Source organism: Strix aluco, chromosome 5 (assembly GCF_031877795.1).
Source record: "Strix aluco isolate bStrAlu1 chromosome 5, bStrAlu1.hap1, whole genome shotgun sequence".
NCBI classification, from domain to species: domain Eukaryota; kingdom Metazoa; phylum Chordata; class Aves; order Strigiformes; family Strigidae; genus Strix; species Strix aluco.
In genome coordinates, this window is record NC_133935.1 from 22,096,484 (window position 1) to 22,114,914 (window position 18,431).

An 18,431-nucleotide genomic window follows, 5' to 3' on the forward strand; every position below is an offset into this window, starting at 1 on the left:
GTTACTTACCAAATATAAAAAATAATATTATAATATTGTATTTATATGGCAATATATTTCTATTCATCATTGTCAGTGAATGACAACAGCAGGTTTTAAAAGTAGACAGATCATATATGATTTGGTGCTGCAGTCCCTATCAGCTTGATGAAGGCAAGATGCAACACTTTTTTTTAAAAAGTAATTATTCTCCTAATGGATGTATTTGCCCTGAATAAGGGAATTCTTCCTCTGTGTCAAACTATTTCCCTTTCTTTAATAAAATAAGGTTTATAAGTAGTCTAATGAAATAATCTGTTGTGGATGTATGCTCCAAACGCTGTGCTTAGAAACCTTCTCTTCATGAAAAGTGCAGGAGAAATGGATGGTTTTGTTCAGCTATAATTGTACTATCTAAAGGTTTGTCTGAAAGAGAGTAACTGACTTCATATCTTCAGTGGATTTACCTTAACTTTGAATATTCCTTTGCAGACATAGCCCAAGAGTAGAAATTCGTATGCAAGAAGTAACTGTACCTGTGACCACGTATGTAGGATGCAGCAATGTCTTGTTTTTCTTTTGTGTTATTACAGTCTAGTATCATAAGGAAACTCAGAAATATTTCATGATGTGCTGTAATGTAAGAACTATTTTTATATCCTGACTGGATCTTAATGTCTTTGCAAGAAAAGTGCTCTCTTGCTCTCTCTTTCTCATGTACACATACATTCTATGTTTTCAGAATGAGATAAGACAACATATTCATATCCTTCTGAATATTTAATGAAGATGTGTTACTGACAACTCAAAAAAGCGAAAGAGGCTACATAGGTCTATCCTTGTACTTCTTGATCAGTATTTCAACTTACAAGTGGCCTTGTTCTCTAAACTCTTTTAGATAGGCTTTCTTGTTTTGAGGTGGGCTGACCATGACTTCATTAATGTTGACATTAAACACATGGCTGTTTGTTTTTTTTTTTTTTTAAATCTTGAAAGGCAAGATTTACTTTCACTCTGACAGTAAATTCCAGTTTGGTGGTTTAGTGAGGCTAAATTCTTCCACCAGCCAAGACAGAGCTTTTGGGGGGGGGGGATTGTGTGTGTTTGGTTTTGGTTGTTTGGGGATTTTTTTGGGGTTTGTGGGTTTTTTTGGTAGTGATACTTCAGTATTTTCTGAAAGTAATGCTGCTTTGGAGCCTGCAACTCTATTTGTTCATTTTCATTTTCACAGAGTTTTCTTTTGCATTTGAAAGAAAATAAAGATCTCTGATACTATCATAGCTGTAATTGATCTCCAGGAATATCTATATTTCAGTCTCTAAATGATGATACCTAATAAGCATTGGCTGGGAACACATAAGGGTGTGTTCTCATCACTATATTTCATCATGTATATATCAAGATTTTCTTTTTTCTTTTTGTTTGTTTTTTTCCACTCTTTTTTTCACTTCCTGGGACTTCAGCTTAAGTTGACGAAGCATTGTAAATCCCACTTTGTGTTTTAAGGTATGAAGCTATAAAAAAAATTTTAATAAGCTGAACCAAGACTGTAACAAAGAGAGAGAAGGAAATTTTAAAAAAGGAAAAAACTCCTTGAGAAGTTCTGCACTTTCTTTCCTGATGCTGGTATCAGCCATGGAGGTACTGGAGCACCATAAAGAGCTCTTTGAGGTAGAAGAGAAGTTCATTCTGTCTTCTTTAATTAAAAACTTTTGACTCCATTTTTTTTTTCTTATAACAATAATCATCTATTCTATCACCTTTATCTTTCTAAAGTTTCTGTTCTGAAGAACAGCGTGAAGGTATTAGCATATATTCTAAGGAAAAAGAAAGCCTATGTAACTGTACTGAAAATACATCTTTGAAAGAAGTTAATTTCTCTGGATGTTTAAAATTACAGACAGGTGCTCATCATAAAGGAAGGCAGCAGTATCTTACTCATGAAAGGTAATGAGACTTAGGTGGCAGACGACATCTTAGACATTTGTACATCTTCTTAGCTGAATCTCCATCAGAAAAAGTAGTAGTGAGGGGATTGTCCCTGCCCTTGGAGCTCTTCTTGAGGCAAGCATAATTTTTAGCCTTGATTTCAGAAACTGTATTGCAAGAGCAGCCTGCCATAACTCCTCTGTGCTCTGCTCCATGAGAGTTTTATCTAATATCCCCTATTAGCTAAAATAACATGGGCCACATCCACTTCAAGTGGGGAGGGGAGGGAAATGGTGATTTGAAATGCAAATCGTAGCCTAGCTTTTTGCTAGTTTTTATTAACTGAGCCAAGCTCAGCATTGTAGGCTTTTTCCACAGTAATGTGAGGGAGAGAGTTTACCCTAAAGGGACGTTCAGAGCAGGAGTCCGATCTAGTCACTAAATTGCTGCTTAGAGGAACCTCTGTCTTCCCCTTCCCAAGCTTGTTGGAGGGTTTGCAGGAGATTAATCTCCCCAGGATAAAGTTATCCTTTATGAATATCTCAAAACACATTGTCGATGAGATGGAGTCTTGCTGTTCATGACAAAGAATGCTTCAAAGCTGCATAAGGCTCCGCACACCACCCTTGGTTCATGACCTGCTGTCTGACCACGTTTGTGTGACAGCAGACGTGTGCAGTAATGTGCTGCCTCTGTGTTTTATGAATGTTCTAAATCTGGGTTTAACAATATTTGCTCGGGCACTGAGAAAGTCTGGGAATTTGATCTTGGCACACACTTGGAGCCAAAAATATAGAGCAGCAAATGGGTATATGAAAGACCTGGCTGAAATTCACCCCTGTTATCCCAAATGTCACTCTGAACATTCTCAGAGACTTTTAGACTCCCGACAGATTCAGTCGTGCCAGTGTATCTGAATGTAATGAGCTGGACCTGTCAGAAGCAGGTCCCAGTCAGCATATTAATTCACTAGCTTTACAAATGTGATTCTTTAAAAGATTTTTGTCTTTGTATTATAGATTTTTGTGATTTAAACTTTGAATTAACACCTACTGCAATATCTCTCTTAACAGCCTGTGCCCCATTACACTTACCTGCAAGCATGCTTAGGAATGCAAAAAAATTACTGTTACTGGAGGGATATTTTAACTGTCATCATCATATTCACTAAGTGGGAAACAGTGTCTAATTTCTCAATGCTCTAGCAAAGTCTCCTCAGTTGTTCTGTAAGATCATATAACAAAGATATCCAGAGTATGGGTGTACACATACATTTCATTTGCTCAAGTACCACATTGCACTTAAGCTGTTCTTAAATCTGCAGTAATCTCTTTAAAACTTTCCTTTGTACATTACACTCAGAGTAAAGACAATGATATATAGTAGTAGACGCCAAATTCAGCTTGCTAAACCATACCTACTGTGACTAGTTAATAGCTTCCTGATCCACTATTCCCGCATGTCTCTTGCTTTGCAGGTAATTATCCTGTCACTTTTGAGACTGAAATATCTATTTTTTTCTTTATCAATTGTGTTTAGATCAGTACCAGCTGTGTATGAAATTTGTTTGGATTAAGATTTCATTATGAATATGAAATGGCCCAGATTCATTTAAGAGCTTGTCTTAAAGCATCTCTTATAGACTTGGGCAATTTTTGATTATGTTCCATGGCCAGCTGCTGAATACAGGATGAAATCAAAAACACCTCACAATTCACAGTTTTGTTTGGCTTTAGGCTTAAAGGCTAAAGGGCTGAACTCTCCAAGATGTGCCAAGATTCGCTTATCTCTTTTGGACCTGTAGAATACTGGAGCGTGGTTATTTTTAGCAATATCAATGAAAATGTTACTTTCCTCCTACATGAGGCCCTCTTTTAAATAAGTTCTGCAGTTATTGTGGTATTGTATTTCTAAAATACTCTATTCAAATTTGAATGACATTGCAATAAGTCCTCTAGAAGGAATACAGAATCACACTACCATCATAAAGACATCACAGTCTAGAGCAATAAATGCAGATAAAAGGAAAAAGGTTTTGCCTAGGTTTTGTTCTACTGTAAGCCCAGATATTCTTCATGGAATCAGCCTTTGTGGAGCAACTTCACACTTGTTTCACTTTGCCTAAGAGCAAACTAATTTTGATTCAGTGTATAGTTATGTAAAGCAGATTTCATTTAAAAATAAATTGTGTCTAATTTATTCTTTGACTCAAACAAAATACAATCTTTTTTTTTCTTAAGTAATAGATAAAACATTATCTTTTCCATTATATATATCATTTTTACTTTCCAAAAAGATGCACTATGTGGAAAATCTCACAAGCTCTAATAGTGTTGATGTGTTTGTTTCTTGCACCAGCACAGTTATGTTCAAAAAGTATGAAAAGTTAGGATGTGCTTTGTTTTTTTTTTCCAGAATCTGTTTCTTTCTCAGAAAGAATTTTTATATGTAAAATCTGAGTGGCAAAACCAAGGTGTCTCTTTTATGTTTTTAGATGTACAGGTCCTTGACAAGTTTCATAGCTATCTTTTAGTTAATACAAAGATCCATGATTAACTAGAGGAAAATAAGATGAAAAGATGAATGCTTAAGCTCTACATTTATTAGTAAACATGTTGTGAGTGAACCCTTGACACTTTCAAAAATTAAATAAAATTTTCTGATCTGCATTTCAGACCTCTGGAATAGATCCATAGCCAGTGCTCAGCTTGGGCACTTGGTCTAGATGCTGAAGCTACAGAGCTAAGAAACTGCCTGAAATGGCTTCATGTACCTGCATTGTGGTTATGGAAAGGAGAGGAAAATCCTGGAGTAGTGTGTCCTCTAGTCTCAGCCTTCTGACATTTGCCTCATTCCCCTTGAGTGGATCTTCTATATATTTGTTCAGCATTGACTTAAGTCTGGTTGTTCAAAATGTACAATTCTAGATTTTTTTTCTATTGTGCATGGTTTTGAAAATGCACATAAGTTGTTGAATAGACTGCATTTCACCAAGATTTAAAGCAGAAAGCTTTAAATGCTGCTGTGAAAGGGATTTATACAGTAGTGATAATTTAAACTTACAGTCCCCCTCAGACTCAAGGTTCTCAACATACTCTAAAAACTCAAATTATAAATGAAGGAAATAAAAGTGAAAAAATAAAGTTACAAAGAATACTATACCCATGCAGATATTAGTCATACAGCATTTAACTGCTGTGACATGAAAATTTATACTTCATAACCAATCAAAAAGACTTACCAGAGTTTTAAAACCATCAAATGGTCAGATGTTGACTATAGGTTTACCAGAAAATGACTTTTCTATCAAAAGAATATTTAATGTGACAGAAGAAAACCCACCTATTCTCCATTAGTAATATCAACAATATTAATATTGTTTAGTAAAGACAAAAATTAACTAAATCACTGAAATACTTTACAAGGAATAAACCATACATCATCCATGTGATGGCCACCAAACATTGGTGAGCAATGTCTTATTTAGTGATTTTCTTTTGCACTGTGTTTATGAATAAGGAAATGTTCTTTGTTTTAAGCTCTAATTCTCCTGTTCTAGTCCCCTGCTAGTATGCCTTCCCTTTGAGGGAACCACACGTTCTAAATTAATCCCTCTTGTCTCTCTGCAACTTGAATTACCTAATATGATGATGGATTTCTGCCTTCTCTGGTTCACCTCTGCACATTCAGTACTCCAAATGCCATTCAAGTTACCCCCTTTTAAATTATCAAGATGAGCGAGGCTTTCCTGAAGTTGTAGGGTGAGTGGGGATGGCTTGACTCCAGAAACTCACTTGGGCATGAAGCTTCATTTAGCCAGCAATGAACTGAAATGTTGGTGGAGGTCCTGCTCATGTTGTTCTAAAACCAAGAAAAATACTACAGAATTTGAAAACAATTGTTAAAAGAAAAAAATACTACTCACTCTCTTAGGGTGAGATACTGCTAATTAGAGAAGGTGCAACTAAAATTTTAGAAATGTTGTGGAAGAGTCAAAGTTGATTAAAACATTTTGTGAAACTTGGCAGATCTGGCTCAGGTTCTGAGTTTGTAGCAGTCCAGGCTCTGGTTCACTCGATTCTGGGTACTTTCCACACAGCACTGAGTATGTGCAGCAGCTTCCAAACTTAATAGGATGTTTTAAATAATGTAACAGACTATATCCTAAATTTGGGCCTGTCATTTTGCACTCAGTTTAGTTACACACTGAAATCTGTAATCTGCAAAAAAAAGATCATGCAGTGCACTGGAATGTAAGCATCTCTCCCACTGGCTGGGTAAGCATGGGAGCATTGCTCCTGCCTGCCTGCCTGCCTGCTGCTGCTTCTGCCCCACCAGGCTGCTACACAGGCACAGGAGTTGTAGTTACAACCCAACTTCCATATTCAGTCACCACACAAGATCTTCAGCTGGACAACTAATCTGCTCCACAAACAGGCACCAGGTAGAAGATAAAACATTACATCTTCTAAATAACTGTTCACAATGTTTGTTCAGAAATGGAAAATCACCCAAATTCTGAGTTCTTGAGAACCAGCTACCAGTGAGGTATAACTGCCTACCTGCAAGACTATGGGTGTGCTACCGAAACAAAGAAGATCAAACTAAGTAGTGCCAGTTATCTATGTCCCATTGAGAACATCTATAGAAGTGATGAACTTATAATAAAGCAAGCTTAAGGAATGAGATCTAAGTAATTTTCAGATTTTTAAGTAAGAATATCCCCTAATTTTGTTTCAAAAATGTTTATTCAAGCAGTGTTAATTAGTGAAGCATGATCCTGATGGAAATTACTTCAGTCCATGGGGCATCTTTGTTGTTCTCTTATTTCACAGAAGCTTTCTTTTAATCAGTCATTCAGGCTTTTTTCCCCCTTAATCCTGAAGCAAAGAAATGGCCTTTGATCTTTTCCAACTCCCTGAAACTTTTGATTTTGCTCTTTTTTACTTAAGAAAACAACAATAAACAAAGACCTCTCAAAAAAACCTATCCCACCACAACTACTAACAACAGTATTGATACCCCTTTATTCATTTGGTTAAATTAAGCCTGTAAACAATGGTGTGTAAGGTAAAAGGTGTTTCAAGGGATTGCCTCTCTCACTGACATCTTTATGTGCCTTCAGCCTTGTTGGAGGATCTGCAGTTCAGCTGTTGACCACAGAAGCTGCCCTCAGTAAACGGCTCAAGTTCTGCAAAGTGGCTCATCAAGCTCCTCCTTGAGCAGAGGAAGAATCTATTAGAGACACAAGTGACATCAGCTTGTAAGGCATCCTCTAAGCCTTCCTTCAAATGTGTGGAGTGAGGGATATGTCTGAGAAGTGAAGGGATCAATGGATAGCACTGTGGTGTTGTGGAGATTCTAGACACAGCTCCAGCATCAGATATGCCACAGTCGAGATCCAAGAGGTTGCCCAAATTGGGATAGAAGGATCTTTCTCCACCCAAATGCTGCATAGTTACATATCACAGAAATTCCACTGTGAGCACTTAGTGATGTTTCATCAATTGAGAAAAGAAAATAAAGATGTTCCGTGTCTTTCACATTAGAGTGAAAAAGCGTGAACTCTGTCAGAACATATTCCAACCAGACATTAACATTAACAGTCTCATTTCTGTGCCTGTCACTGCTGTGTCATCTAGGCATTGTCATTCATTCTGACCATTTATTATTTTAATCTTGAAATGCCTCTCTGTGCAATTCCGTTGAGATATTCCTGTTTTCAATAACACATTTGCTATAATTCTTTCCTTCCTCCTTCAGACCTCTCTGAAATCAGGCACTGCAGTCTACTGACATGTTGACAGTTTTGTATGAATTAAGGAAAAAGGAGTTGGAAGTGGCTGACAAAGATTTATTTACTAGTATTAAACTGACTGTGTATCCAAGTTGCTCTTCTGAAAAGAAAATTAAGAGAAAAAGGAACTGAAAAAAAGTGTTTGAAATGTATGATTTAGCATATATTCTGTTCCTCAATCTACAATATACGATTTTAAGAATCAAGGCTGCTGTCCTGAGGTGGAAATTCTTGCTCTAAATTGTAAGCAGGACTGCCTTACTTATATAGATTAATATGCTGAGAGGAAGTAAAAATGGATGTTTCTGACACTGGGAAAAACACAAGTCCAAAGTTGGTCATTTAATAGATAGACACTAATTTTTATTTAGTTCCTTTTGCTTAAAAAGAAAAGTATGAATTGTAACAAAACACAGATATAAGATGTAAAGATACCTACTGAATATTTTCTTACATACTTCTGATAAAAAGCTAAAATGCGTAAGTCTAAGTGATCCCAGCACAGAAGTGACACCTAATCTTTTTTGAAGTAATGCACTGTGGAAGGTGCTAACAGTATATCGTATAAGGCTTGTACTCCCTTCATTTGCATGTGCTCCTATTTCACAACTGTATTTCCTTTAACACTTCAGCCTTCCCTGTACATTCTGTATTTGGCTTTGCACTCACTTGGTCTGTGGTAATAACCCCAGGCAAAGAACACAACGGCAGCCAGCTGCCTGCAGCAGAGGCCTGGTGCTGACTAGGCAAGGATTTGCATGGCACATGCCAGCTCAAACACGGACACTTCCTTTTTCTGTTTTCCTGCCTTTAGAGGCCAGCCAACCAAAGATGAAATTTCTCCATTCCTGGAACATCTGGCTTAGACTCTCAACGCTCATAATTATCCTCCCATTCCCAGCTCTCTGCAGGTGCAGGAAAGTGCAGGGCAGGTTCTCCGAGAACACAGTTCTACAGTGGTAAGTTCATCTATAAATCTTCAATAAATGCATGTCATATCGTTTAGCATACATTTATATTTTTATAATTTATGCTGAGAAAGAATCTCACTGATAAAATGCCAGCTGGAATAATATTATTTTATAAGGTTATGAAACCTAGGGCAAAATCTCCAACTCTTAGTAAATGTAGGGCTTTGTATTGCAATAAAAATCTGCATGTCAGCATCACACACTGCCGTATCACTTATGCCTTTATTGCCTATCCCTATATCACTCATTCACTTTTTATCCCTTTTCTCAACACAGGCTTGCACTTCTCAGGCACTTATTTATTTTCATCCACTGCTCCTCCCTCACCAGTCAACCACTTGCTGTCCTCATCTCGCACACTAACCCCAGGAAAACCTTCCCATGCGGTCCCTGGCAGCCAGATGCTGTTGTAGTCCACATTGGCTCTTAGAGGGGCTCTGACCTGTGAATGTTGTTGGAGCTGCGACCCATTCCTTGTTCAGCTCATCACAGCTTGCCTAAACAGATGGTGAGTAATGGCATGCAACGCCTACTTATCTTTCTGTGCCTCTCTCCATATGGTTTCTGTATTAGACCTGGAAACAAACTGAAGGAGTTAGTGTGACTAGGAAATGAATTCCATTAAGCTCCACAAAGTTGCTGTTACAAATTCTTGTGTTCTTGTACTGATATGAATGGCTGTGTGAGTCAGTTCAGATTTGAGATGGGAATATGCGGTTCCCTTGATTTTATTGGGGTTAAACCCACCTGTACCATTCCTAAATCTTACTCTGTGGTGTGTAAGCCTGTAAGCCACTTGAGCACACATGTGAGTTTCTCAGTTTCCCATTAAAATCATCTCATGACAGGTGTGAGACCTTGCATGCACAATACATAACATCTGTAAATGTTCAGATGCTACACAGGAGTACACAGTCTTAGAAATGGATGATGTCACTTGCTCCTTTTGGTGGTGGTAGAGGAGATAATACTTAAACACATGAAACAACCTGATATTAAAATGGATGTGTTTAGATCACCTTAGATTTAGTTATATTTAGTTATATCATCTTTGTGCTTAAAAGGAACTGATTAAAAATGTCAAGATTTGAGGATTTAGGGTAACCTTCTCAAAAAAAGCCTGTAAAGCCTCATGAGTCTAACTGTCGTTACAAGATAGAGCTTTCAGTGAGACTTAACCTCAAAGGCTGGAATTATTTTACAGAAATTTTTGATATATTCATTTCTCAGTTACTTGGGACCAAATCCCCAAGAGGGAGCTACAACATGAGGGATGCACAAAGTTGGGGAGACAATAAGCAAGAAAGTATGATCCTGCAGCAGCCCAGTAAAGAAGGAATATACCTGGGAGTAGGAAAAGGAGGAAAGCAAGTCTTGGCTTCTCGTCCCTTCTTTGAGGTTGGCTCATGGATTTTACATTGAAAAGTCACAGAACAAAAGGCACAATCAACTGGGTTTAATTTCCTTTCCTGACCCCAGACCTCTCTCACACCTTCACGTATCCTGCCTTAATAACTAGTCTCTTAGTAAAAGCTGTGGAGGAGGCCATTCACCCCACTGCCACCGTGACATGAAATGGGGCCAACTTAAAAGAAATAATTAAGGATTCTTTGTTTTGAAAGACAACATGATTACCTATAAAACACTGACATGTGTTCTATATATTACTGAAAAAAAAAATTGTCTCAATCATTGATGTGTGGCTAGAAGATTTTTTCTAAATCAAGAGAAAATAACAGAGATTTCTCCGTCTTGAGAAGAGGCTCACAGAGCCCTGAACCATGTACAGCTCTTGAGCAGGTCAAGGGTGGTGTCTAGGGGCATCTTGGTTCTGTGATTAGCTCCAGTGCTGTGAGTCAATGCAGTCAGTTGCAGAGTAAACTGAACTGTTTGTGATAGAGTCTGGCAGCCTAGGCTATTGAAGGTGATATTATTACATTGATTTAGGACCCAACTACATGGCTAACGCAGTCTGACCCAGTAATGGGCTGGTGGAATTCCTGAAGAGCCACAATCAACTCCTGCTGATAGCTCCTGCTTCCCTCCACCTCCCAGCACTTGGACCATGGACGTATATTGTGGCTTCCAGCCAACATGACGTTTTGGGTGTGCAGCCCACATAGGCAAAGAAGCAGGGATGCTCACGAGGGTGCAGAGACACCTGTCCCTGCTCCAGTGGTTGCTTTATGTATTTTAAATACATTTTTATCTTGTATTCAACATTTACATTACAAATCTTATATAAACCAGTCTCTGGAACTGGGGCTGGGATCCAGGTGCCTCTGCCCCTCAGTGAATGTTCCTGCCACAAGGCTGCAGAATTGTACTCTTTGCTTCTCTCTTTACCACAGATATTTTTTATTTGTTTATGCAAAGTGAAACAGATTCATTAACAAAGTTTGCAAGATTAACAAAATATTCTATAGCCGGGAATTCAAGGTACTCTATTGAATAATGAGAAGAATTTGCTACCCAGCAGTCCACATTTTGTGACTAGTGATTTTGGGAACACGCTATATGTGCCTACCACATGTCTCTGGGATACAATTCCTCAGGCAGTACAGGTGGAGGAACTGTGCTTGTGGATCCTGCCAGGCATGAATTAAAGATGGAGAATTCAGCTCTGCTGACCCTGCAAGACTCACAGACATGCCCAGATGTGAAACATTAGGGTTTAACACTGGAAGCAGAGGACTGTAGGGGTAGCTGAAGAATTTTTGGATGCAAACACCTTAAGACAAACAGTCTTTGGAAATCCCACTAAATACTTATTTGAATCTTTAGATAACTATGTTAACTGCATCAAATTGATTCCCAGTCAATTTAAGAACTTGTGCTTCTTGCATGTTATTTTAAGAACTTGCATTACCTTTTTTCCACTCTAAAAGCAGCTGTGACTCAGAAGGAGACTGTCATTAGTAAGTCATTAATGAGCCTGTAATTTTGATTATGTGCATTACACAACAAGTAAGAATTATTTCACTGAAATTAATTACTTTTTTTGGCTAATCAGCAGGACAAGTATTCATTCCTAGCATCCCTTTACTCTGAGAGATTTGGTCATTTTGCTTGGAATACACTAGTTAAAACTTACTTTCAGACTAAATTTCTGTTTCTCAGCTATTTAAGCAGAAATAAATTTTGTTTATCTTACTAGAAAAAGGTGCTTTGAAAATATCTGTTTCATTTCCTAGGGTGCCTTGTTAAGAGGTTGCATACACACTTACAAATCACAAAACCAGAAAAAAAAGCATAAAACCTAGTGTACATAGAGAACTATTTCAAAATAATAGTTGTTTGCTAACAGTTTTGGTAGTGTGAGCTCTGGCATACAAGATAAAATGGAACTGGCACCAAAGACAGTGTGCATGTTAGTAAATATCATGATTTTTCAGTGACATCTCCCAGAACTGTCACAAAACAGGTTATTTTAAAGAGGCAAGCTGAGCATCAGCATCGAAATTCCTGTTTGATGAATTTGTGACCTTCTTGCACCTTATGAAGAGTATCTTTAAGTGTCAGAAAGAAAACAGATTAAGAGAAAGACCAAGAGAATATTTGATCTTTAGAGACCAAGTAGCTGGATAGTATAGTGAAATTGAAAGCCTGTGGGAAGTAGGGCCTCATCCTACAAACATTTATGTATCCACTTAAAATTGTTGAATAAGCAGTTTGTTAACTTAAAATCATGCACACCTAGGAGTGCCTGCATGTTAAGTCAAAAAAAGGAAGAGTGGAAGAGTTCACCTTACTCTAGCTATCAGAAAACGAAACTACCATTTTAAACGTAAAATAAACAGAGAGCCCTGTTCAGATTTGAACCAAACAGCCAGTGTACTTGTAATTATTACTTTTAAAAGGAGTTGAATTATTCGTCTTCAAAAACAGTACTTCAGGGAGCTTCAAAACTACATCATACATCATTTCTTCAGTTATTTTTCCTGAACCTATGTGTATGAGAGAGACAAATTTATGACATAATTATCTAATGTTAGCAAAAATTAGCAAACCAAATTTCTGGGACAAACATTCTGATATTATTAATTCTGATTAGCATCTGAAAAAAAAAGAGTGATCACGTCACTATATAATATTTCTTTCAAAAATAACAAGCTACTGCTAAAAATACTTGTGTTCTACCTACTAAAACAGGCAATACGCATGGCAGCATCTTAGAGAGCCACCCCTTGTGGACGAGGTTCAGTGTGTGTCATTGGGAATGAACCTCCTTCTGCCAAACCCCAGTGGGAGACAAGGCTGCACTCAGGACCCTCACAAGGAAATTGAGCTTTTTTGAAGGATTTCTGCCTGCCTCGGTATACCTCATTTTCTTATAGCTCTACTTGCTCTATGACTTGTTTGTGTATGAAAGGTAAACATTCCTTGTTCCAGGAGAGCATGTTTTTAAGGTGTTGTTTATATACATAGGCATAAGCACAGGTGGTTATTTTTCTGTAGACTAGCCATCATCTTCAATATTGCAGTAAAAAGCTATGCAAAATGTGAACTCTCAGCTGTGATAAAATGGTATCACTCTCTGAAAAATAGTTTTCCTTCATGGGCATCACTGAATACATGGTATTTTTAATAGCTGTTGAAATTATGTGTCAGTGATGAATATCCTGTGACTACCCTTCAGTTAAAACTAGGTGGAGGTTTGTATTTAAAATAGTGAAGAAATCCCTGAATGCATTACCCTAACCTTGTAATCAGCTTCCTAGGGTCAGGTTGCATTACCCTCACTGGGAATCCACCCGAGCACAACATTCCATACACGCGTATTGACAAAAGATACATAGACAAAAAATAATATACAAAAGCTACAAAATTCTTTTATTATAGCATTACAATTCTAGTAAGCTAAAAGTAATCCATTAATTTCTGAATAATACTTATTTTGAAATATAAAGTCTGTACTTTCTTAAACGCCTCTAATGAAAGTATAATAAACTTTCAGAGACTGAAAAGCTCACTTCTATACATCAGCAAAATCTGAATCACAGACCACTCTTTACAATGCATAAATATTGTAATTGTTTTCCTAATACAGTAATCGTCATTCTTTCTATGCACACCACAATGAAAGGCAATGGAAATTTTAATGAATGAATAAATTTGATGAAGGTGTTTGTCATCAAATAGCTGCTCTCCACAATATAGGACTTAATTTTTGTTCAGTACATACCTCAGTCATCCCATTATGAAGAAAACCTTGAAAATGTGAATTAAATGAAGCAGATGCAGTGTGGGTGTTGTGAGTATGCCTGCACTCAACCCCAAAATAACATTATTTACTATTTGCCTGCTGAAAAATGGTATAAAAATTAATCTAAGTCATATTATAAATGTTTCAATGCCACGTTCACTATCAAAATCGTTGAATCAGTGAGACAACTCACATGATAAAATCTTTTACTACATAATAAACTGGATGCTTACCGACTTTTGAAAATTATAAATTTGTCATGTAACTTTAAATTGAATTTCATGTGATATTCTTTGTGAAATGCCACTAAAGTCAGAAAAATGTTCATGTTTAAAAGTAAGCATATTTTTAAGTGTTCCAGTAGACAGACATCTATAAATTTGTCATGCAACCTACTGGTCATCACCTAAACTTCAGAGGATTTAGATGGCTTAAACAGAGATGCTGTGAATTATTCATTAATATACGTAAAATAATTTGAGATCCTAACAGAGAAAAGTGCTAATAAAGTCCAAAACATTGCCATTGTGCATAGGTTTTAATCACAGCGTATTTCACAACTTAGGCAACTTACCTTTCTTCAGTAAACTAATACTCAGTGGAATTAAAAAAATTTGTACAGAATTACCCATACATGTCGTGCAAGGTCATCAGAAGGTGAGAAAAGTTTAATCACAAGGAAGAAAGAGAGAGAAAAATTAACAAAATGTATGAATAGTCACCTTAAGTATAGATCAAGGGTGATACAGGTGAAACTGGATGAACAAGTCATAGAGACCATCTCTATTTTTCCCTCCCCCCATGGCACTCTACAGCATGATATGGTGTGGAATTTATTTGGTTTTCTCTATTGCTTCTTTACCTTGCGAAGACCCTCTTCTCACTTCAGCTTAATCACAGCATTTCTGCACGATTTGAGACTTTCATTTTGTTGTATTACTTTTGGGAGGACAGGCCATGTAACCTGTTATAGGCTACGGCCCTGTACATGTTTATTGTGGTTTCCCAGACCAGCTGTGGCCCACTCACTGTGACCGCAAACCAGCAGTGGTAAGAGAAAAGACCGTAGGGAAGTGTGGACAAATCAAACAAATGGTGGTTGTCTGATCTGTATAGCTGGGCAAAGTAGTTCCATTATGAAATCTTTCCTCCTTTCCTTAATGGACAGGGAAGCCATTGTTTCCCCATTTAGATGGAGAATCACATGTTCTGCATGGATGCTTCATGAAAAGTCCCTTGAGTGGATTAAATAAGAATACGACCCGCTGGACACAGTAATGAATAAAATGCATTTTATCTTCTCCACTAATTCACCATTTAACTTTGAAGAAAAGATAGGTTTCTTTATCAAGAAATGATAGCAGAGCCCATGATTACTAAGGACGAAGTGAATCTGAGACAGACAATTATGTCCTGGGGAACAATCAGCTGTCCAAAACTGCCTTACATCTCCTGCTCTTTCTTGTCCATCTCCTGTTCTTTGTGGTCCAGAGCAAACTGGGGTTTTTTTCAGGTAAATCTGTTTTGACTTCCTTATCTAACTGGATGTTCACCTTTATTTTCTTCCAGACCTTTCCTGATGGTAACCATGAAACTTCCTGGGTCTGTCTCCTTTGAAGTGTCTAAGAAATTCCTACCATTGCCATGGAAGATTGCTCTCCAATTGAAAATAGGATATTGCTAGGTTTTCCACTACAGCATGATCTTCTGCAAGTGGCAGTTTCTTTGGTGAATGGCTGATATTTCTCCAGCACTTTTATGCAATGATCTTATCACATGTCATGGTCGCCGTTTTCCTTGGGTTATTATAGAAGTCCGTTCATCAACAGGAGCCTGATTCTGCAGGTGCTGAAAAGCCTACATCCCCAGAACTTCACTGAAGTATTGAGCTGTTCAGTATTTGCTGCAGGGGTGGAGTCTGCCTTCCCAGAATTACTCTTTATTAGAAAAGGAAGATAGGATTTTCAGAGGTGACTGTATGTTCAATATACTGTTTAAGAAGTACCTATCATCTGTAGAGCCCTGGCTGGTAGAATCATATCCCAAAGAATGAATTAACATCAGCATCCTCCCCCCCCTTCTTTTTGTATGTCTCTGCATGGAAAGTTTCCTAAACGGTCAATATTTCTCTTCTTCTTCAAAACTGACTTTCCATTTGGCTTATCACCTACCACATTCTCCCACCTGGTATTGATTTTGATGGAGATGCCAAAATTACATGACTGCTGCCTTTTTGTTAAAGATCTTTGCAACTTAAATGCTTAAAACACCCCTAGATTATCAGTAGACGAATAGGAGACAATTACGTTGCTTAATTCAGAAATATGAAGAAGTAATTTTATCAACTCCCATGTGGTAGAGAGCACAGCAGAGTTCAGCTTCCCATGTACTGCTCAATATACAACCTCCGTGCTTAGAAGAATGAACTGGTAAGAGTCTGAGTTGTGCTTCTAGGAAATCCAGAGATTATCACATTTGTGCCAGGTGTTGTTTTTGCAAGCCTTGACTTTCAACATGTTAGCTAAAAGTTTCCTGATGTAAGAATCAAGATACCAGGAAAAAATAATCAAAATTTGACTTTCTTCTGTAAACTTCAGTGCAGAAAGTAGCAGACGGCTGGAGATGCTCTAGTCCATTTCATGTTGAGACTGGAACGATGCTGTCTCTGGCTTACAGTTGCCAGTTTCAGGCAAGCTGATGGCTTGAGCCCTGATCCTCAGTGAAGCCTAACACCCCACTTTGCCAGCTGGGCTTATGGTAACCTCAGAGATCCAGGCAGGCAGAGCTCAGAAATGTTTTTCAATCCTTCAATGAGTGAAACACTCTTGAAAAAAAAAAAAAAATCCTTGCTATTAGGCTGAAATCATTATTTTAAGAGCTATTACAAAGAATACAAGTTTCTTTACACTAACCTAGAATCCATCCAACCCCAAAAATTCTGCTGCTTTTAATCTAAAGTGAATAATTCATGTTTTAGCTTAAGGAAATAAAAGAATATAGACTATTATCTACTTTGATCTATGTAAGTAATATACATTTAAAAGGGGGTGTGCAGCAAAAATAAAGGTAAGGAGTCTTTATTCCTCTAGTTCTACTTTTTTTAAATTTTTGTGACTGTATTTAAAGGGTCAACATTTCTGATATCAGTTAATCTAATTGTAGAGTAACAAAGTGGACATAAATTAAGATGTAAGTGAATGCTACTTTGTAGGAAGGATTAGGTCAAAGGTCTGATCTATCTGAACTGCAACTGTTCCATGTGTTGTCATCCAGTGTTGCAACATCAATTTGCACTGTTTTAATGCATCTAGACTTAAAATTATCCAAAAGATGCATCTTATTTATAAAAAGCTGAAAAGGAGTTAGGAGTCAGACAACTATTACTATCTGGGCCCTGATTCTGCCTCTGGGATGTTGATGCTCGGGGTAGATGAAACCCAGCTATGTTTTTCTAGGTGTGTATGGCAACCTGCTGATTGCTGTCTCACCAGAATAAACTGTAAACCTTTCCAGCTGTTCTTAATCTGGACCCTTAACCTTTAGAAAAACCAGAGGCTTTCCATTCCTCAGAGCCAAACTTTGCTAACAATATCTAGGTTGTTTTCAAACTGAGCTTCAAACATAAAAAAGACTAATAAATCCATACTCCATAATAGTTAGGCTGGAAAACTATTATTTAAAAACATACTCAGCTTTTACGACCCGTTTCTAGTAAAAATCCCAAACATGCTTCACTAATGCTACCATTTCAGATACTCAGATCCTGGATGATAGCATGATATCCAGATAGATTCACCAATAAATATGTAAAGGCTATAAAGCTGTCTCAAATTAGTGATTTGTGGATGTGCGAGGGGGCAGAGGGCTGGGAAATTCAGTTTGTTAATCTGTTAATTTCCTGACTCTTAATGTTCTGTAACTTCACAGCTGGTGATTGTATTTTTCTGTGGTTTGTATGATGATGTGCTGAATACATTACTCCAGGACCTTCGGTGGGTCCTGGGGCTTTGAGAATAAGGCCCTGATCTTGCCCCTGCTTTTAGTCTGCACTTGATTCCACTCCTGAGAAGAGCCGTTTTCGGCAGCCCGGGGGTCAGAGCCGGAACTCCTGGCTGCCGAAAACCGGGCCCTCGGGCTGAGGGTGAGGCGAGGCCAGAGGCAGGAAGCAGTGGGGTTTGGATGGAGCCACAGCTTAGAAATTCATAACGCTTCAGAGGACCATACCCCGCTGGCTTCGGGATTCCAGTTCGGGTTTCCCATTAAAACAACAACAAAAATAGTAATAATCATCCATAAACATCCATCTTTCTGACTTTTTTACGGCCTCGTAATTGCCCCTTCCCCGACAGGAGGATTTATGCCTCGGCCGCCAGCGCCTGGTGACAGGGAGCTCCCCCGCCCGGGTGGCACCGCCGGCTCCGACGGGGCGGCAGCGCGGGGGCCTGGGCCGCACCCCGGCCCCAGGCGGAGCCGCGGCGGCCCGCGGAGTGCGGAGGCTCCTCCGCACCGCTCCGCGCCGGGGCGGCAGGGCCGGTGCAGCCCCTCCCCA